Source organism: Manacus candei, unplaced genomic scaffold (assembly GCF_025592945.1).
Source record: "Manacus candei isolate 608988 ecotype Guabito, Panama unplaced genomic scaffold, ASM2559294v1 h1tg000069l, whole genome shotgun sequence".
NCBI classification, from domain to species: Eukaryota; Metazoa; Chordata; class Aves; order Passeriformes; family Pipridae; genus Manacus; species Manacus candei.
Genome location: NW_026138117.1, coordinates 697,633 through 703,653, shown reverse-complemented (window position 1 = coordinate 703,653; position 6,021 = coordinate 697,633). Strand labels below are relative to the sequence as shown.

At 37.4% G+C, this 6,021-nt stretch overlaps 1 long non-coding RNA gene across 1 annotated transcript; it reads right to left on the bottom strand.

Moving 5' to 3' along the window:
* Window positions 1-353: 353 nt before the first annotated feature.
* On the bottom strand, window positions 354-5,446 carry LOC127479706 (uncharacterized). The gene is made up of 3 exons (XR_007907658.1): window positions 5,323-5,446; window positions 1,110-1,242; window positions 354-410 (listed from the first exon to the last, which is right to left on the bottom strand). It is a non-coding gene; the product is annotated as an uncharacterized LOC127479706 (long non-coding RNA).
* Between the last annotated feature and the right edge of the window lie 575 nt (window positions 5,447-6,021).

The following is a 6,021-nucleotide window of genomic DNA, read 5'->3' as shown; positions in this document are numbered from 1 at the left end:
TTGTTCAGACCACCCTGGACATCTCTAGGATGTCCCACAGTAGATACGGAGGTGTGCTTAAGTCCCTAGGCTGTATTCAGCCCAATTTGATCATAAGCAAAGTGGAATTTAACATTCCCCACAATATCATGCCTGACAGTCCAACTTGATATATATGAACAAAACAAGATCACTGTCTCCACTACTAATAAATGTTCAAAGTGTAGGATTTTTGGTGGAGGTTAAGGAGAAATATACACTGTATAGCATTAATTGCATATCTCTTAAGCATGAAACTCTGATATATTATGACTTTTAAAAAATATATGACAATAGTATATTGCACATATTTCAGAAGAAAATTATGTCTTTACCTGGAAAATCTACTTTGTCTGACGAGCTGATGTAATCATTTTAGTGAAGGAGGAGGGCTGCAGAGAGGAAACCTGCAAAGATTCGAAGGTTAGAAATGATGAACAAAAGGCTGAGGGTTTACTTTGCATGCAAATAAGTAATTCATCACAAATCCATAAACCAATTAGTAATGAACTAATGATATTGCTTAACAACTGTATTTTTGATTAACATATAAATAATTTAGGTGAGTATTTCTTTGGTCATGCCAGTTTCTGCTATTATTTACTAGCCTTGTCGTGACCGCTCTCAGATCACATGCCCCTTATGAAACATTTCCCAATCTATTGCAAGGACCAGTTTGTTTTAATGCGCTCAGTTAACACCGCTAGAGCTATTAACAAGCTTATTAGCATAATCCATTGTGATATATCATTGTATAAAAGTTCAGCTCCTCAACTCAATGGGACTAGGAAATGGCTTTGAAGATTTTATGATACAATAACTATCCATTTGATAAGCAATTAAAAAGATACTCTGAGACATTAAGAGTGAAGACAATGGCAACATGAGGAAAAGAGGAGGGGGTTGAGAACAGAAGCTGATGCCTGGTGTGAGAACCGTGTAAGTTGTGTTGCTTGTGCTCCTTAGCCACAAATTGCATGCTGCTGCTGGGCTGTAAAGCTACAGTAACAAGTTGGGCCTGACTTTGTCTTTTTAAGCTAGGCAAAAAAAGAACAAAGCAGTTTAAGGCTCAGTATCTTCTGCAAGCTCACCCATGATCACTTCCTCAGATGCTCTAAAGAACGTTTTAATACACAGCTGAAACTCTGATTTTATGTTGACTTTTACTTCTTTTAAATTTTTAAGTTCCTTTTCTTATCTGTCTGCATTATCTTTAGTGAAGTTCTGCAGAAAGAAACAGAATAAAGGTTGCTGAACACATTACTACACATTATTGTTCAAAATTCGCTTTGTATATGGCTGTATTGTGCTTTTAAAATGAACATGCAATGAAAATAGTAGCATCTCTATTGCGAAAAAAGTAGCTTTTCAAGTGTTGCTTTCTCTGATATGCAATAGCTCTGATATGCTAATATTTTGTTCAGCTCAGTCCTGATTCTCCAGGGATTATTTGACCAAAATGTCCATTGTCTATATAACAAGAAATATTCATGATATCATGCATTCACACAGAATTTTTCTACTGGCTTACTTCGATGTCTTACATGCATTAATTAATTCTTCCTCCTGATGAGGAATGGAATAGAAAGCTGACTTCTGAAGGCAGCATGATCTAGTGTTTTGCACAGAAAATGGAGATTTGGTTTCCAGTCTTACTGATATTGCCAATTTCCTAAGCCAATTTTCTAAGACTCAGTTTGCCTGTTTTAAAAACTGGTATCAAAACATACAGGTTTTCAGAATCCTGTGGCATTTGTGCATAAAAAACATTTACATCCTAATTGAGAGGTGTTACATGGAATGTGATAGCTAAGGCAATAAGTTTTAAATAATTTATCTTATGTCCCAAATCAAGTTGCATTAAGAGGGAGACATTTTATTCTTAACTGTTTCATATTTGATATCTTTTTGAACAGTCTTAAGAATTGTATGGCAACTGAAAGCATACCCAGGCTGAACCATTTCCTGATATACACTTCTCCCTGCAAACAGATTTTTTGAAGATAGATACATGAGAAGGAATCCAGTGTCTTCGTGAAAGCCAGAGGGATGCTCCTGCCCACTGCAGAGGCATATGTGTGTGTCACTCTTGTGACCAACCACATTTATCAGCTACCTCAGAATAGGAAGGGTTAGTGGTTTTTTTTGGCATTTTCTTTGAATTCATTTTACTAGGACACACTTTTAAAGCTATTTTTATGGTTGAAAATCTAAATTTTGGGGAATGAAATGTTAGACCCAAAACTGGCAGTTTCTTAGTAAAATGTGGCTATATCTCTGTTGTCTAAAGAACGAGCACTGTAAGAAAGTGTTCTTGCCATCCAGACGTAATAATCAAGCAAATGTCCTCATAAAGACAAAACTAACTGTGGCAGATGGAATAGTCGTTTGCATTTACTGAATACGGAGAACACACATTAAAAAAGTCCAACAGGTAATGTAAAATACTCTAATAAGGTGAAGAATTAGTCCAGAAAATGTATTGCTTCTGAGCACTCAGCTATACAAATTTAATATCACTGTAGAAACCATGCTATACTAACTAGAGGTGTGAACTAGTGCATTTTAAGAAATTATTTATCTGAGCAGAAGTTGTGGACCAAGGTCAGCACAGCCACTCTTATCTATGGATACATGCACCTGAAAATTCTCCAGCCATCAGGAGAAATTTGGGGTAGCTTTGAGTAGGCAGAGAGGCTCCACAACCTCCACAAACTCTCTTTTGAAGAGTGTGATCAGAGCTAATGAAGTAAAGGAAAATTAGCTGAATCTTCTCCAGATCCTGGTTATTGATAGGTCCTGGGAGAGCTCCTTAGAGTTGCTCAGAGTTAGTTGAGGAAGAGTTGGCCTGGGAATACCCCACTTGCATTGTGTCCTGCACACTTCTGTACCATCTGAGAATTAGGGAAGCACAATGGCAGAGTAAAATCACTTTTGTCTCCCAGTCTGAAGTCCAGCATCCTCTGAGCCTCTCTGAAACATGAGGACTCTGGCTTTATATACCTATTTGTTTGCCAAGAGATTGGATGATATATAGGGTGTCATCATTTTAAAGCTGGTTCAGACTCAAAACTGTGGGTTTCATTTGAGTGTTATGTGAAGTATCATATACCTCTGGCCAAGGAACTGCAGCTCATTTAGTAGATAAATTGAGATGAGAAAAATGGCACAATTTAAATATCAGCGATCAACAGAAAAAGGGGAGGGGAACAGAGAGAGAGAGAAGGAGCCCATCTTCTTTTATTACAGCCATCTTAGTGCTTCGACAACAGGTAGTAGTATTACATATTCCCTTTCCACTTTAAAGCTCTGGTAATTTCCTTCCTCGTGTCGGGGCAATTTTATTCATTGTTTCCTTGCAGCAGTGATTGATGTTCTGAGCTGCTAATCTCTCTGAGTGATAACTATTTTCATGTAAGTCCATGAGTCTATGACACAGGCTGCTCGGCCAGGGCTACTGCTGACTACTTATTTTGTGCCTCATTTACATTTCAATCTTGGCCTCATGAATGTAAAACCTAGGCTGCAAATTAATAACAGGAAGAATATTAGACCGCTCCAGAGTGGGGGAACAATGCAAATCCACCAGAGCACAAGGCTTTACCATTGTGTTCCAGGAGGGACTCATTTATTGGCCGGCACTGAATGACATTACAGAGAATGGCATATCCAGAGTGACACAAATTTATTTCTGTCCCCAGCGCTCCAGTATATTTTCATAGAATCAGGGGGCTATTTGTCTAGGGACAATTTAGTTTCCATGAAAAATTTAAATGGTTTCTGTGGAGATAGTGGAGTGAAATTTAATTTGTTTCTCATTTACTACAGCAGGTATGAAAAGGAGAAAAATTGGATGTCTGATGGGCTGAAATTGGTGCTGTCCCTCCCCACTATCCCCAAAAGGCCTGTGGGCCTATATCATAGAGATTGAGCAAGACTACCTCATCCCTCCCCTTAGAGAATGGTAACCTTAAACCAACTTACAGAAAACCTTTGGGGAGGCTGCCAATCACCCTGAAAACAACATTTCCATCGATCCCCTGTCTGTGTGATTTATGGCTTCATTTTACGGTAATTGAGAATTAGTGAGAAGATTAGCAAGGCTCAACACTTCACCTTGATATGCACACTAAGCACCGTAATTTGTCACTAAGGGATGTCGGACACTTTTTTAGTTACACGGGGTTCCCATCTAATTGAATTTGGAGATAACATGGAAATTAATTTGACACAGGAAAATTTTGAATACAGCCATTTCCTCTATTGTAATGCACAATACTGGGCTGCATTCAGGGGCAGCTATATTGATCCTGATCACTTTCAATTGTGGCCAGCTGAAGGATGGAATACACTAAATCTTATTTAAGCTCATATGAAAGCAGTTCATCTGCAGCAATCTGTGGCAGATAAAGAATATTACCTTTCATTTTGTCTGACTGCATCAAGATGAAGTTTTGAAAATTTACTTCTTGCAGCAAATATACCAAATGTCTAAAGTCAACAGTTACAATTCAATTACAGACCAGCTCTTGTGGGCTGTTTACAGGGTAATTTGCTACTTAGGCAGCAAATGAAAATACTAACTATACTCTCCATGCATAGAGAAGTTACAGCACACAGAGAAGCCCCAGGAAAGACAAAGAAAAAAGATTCCAAACTTCTCAGCAATTTAAAGCACTGCACATTGCATTAGTCTCATTATAGCTTGAGTGGTTTCATACACAATCATTTTTTGTTTGTTACTGAGCCATTTTGTGGGAAGTTTATTTTATCTTGGAGGTTTAGCATCAGAGTCACAAAGAGGTTACATGGTATAGACTCTTCATATTTGAGAGACACTCTACCACAAGACTTTCCTGCATTTACATTTCTATTTTATTCCAACTTTATTCTTTATAATTCCCCTTTATGCTGTACTTTATCCTTCAAATAAGGACTTCAGTTTCAAATAAGGACTTCAGTTTCAACAAATTGCTGAGGAAGATTATTCCCTGAGAAAGGTGCTCCCTGCTGTGAATAGTGGAAGCAGATCTTGGCACTTTATGCCAGAGGGTGCGTGGCTGGGATATTTATAGACATTCTTTAACAGACCATCTGGCTTGCTTTGTTCATATCTGTTTTAGTGATAATTGGCCTGAGATGAGCTGTAATCAAGATATATTATTCATTACCTATTATTATTACATGATGGATGTTAATCCGATCATCATTACATCGCTGTTTGGAAAGACTTTTGAAAGGTTTAATCATAATAGTTTAAAGCTGTTATTTATGCAACCCTGTTCTGTAGTCATGGGTACATACCTGCTTCTCTGAACATTGAGGACATTCCCCAGTGTACAGGCATCAAGAGATGGAATTTAATGGTCAGAGATACGTAGATGTGGTCAATAGGTTCAACCTGGATCTCTCAAGATGTGGTCATACAACTTGGAAGAAATGTTATGCTGAAAGCTGTCCTCATCCAAATGCCAAATTCCTTGGAATTACTGATGGCAAATGACAATTGTTGTCAGCACTTTTATATCCCTTCAGTACTTCAGTCTCCTGTAGGCATATTATCTGGTCTCAGGAGTTTACCTGCAGGTAGTCTTCTGCAGGAGATGATGAGTGGCACTGCTCAGAGAGATCAACCTGTTAGAAATGACCTTGTGATTTTTACTCATTTTATAGCTGGAAAAGTTGTTTCTCAAAATAGTAATTTGATGAATATTATTAACTATGTGCATATGCATATGTAATTCTCATATCACATTTTCATTGGTTTTCAGTAATGTAACATAAAAAGGTGCTAACATGACAAAAATATCACTGTTATAATAAGCGTAAGGAATTTGGGTCATTTTAGCCAGGATTTGCTTTCATATTTGGATGTCTTTTGGATTATACTAGAGACATAGATTTCTCCAATACAATGAGGAACATATTAACATAATAAAAAACGTACTAATACAACAAAATATCCATATTTGATTTATATGCCATGTTATAGTATCTTAAAAA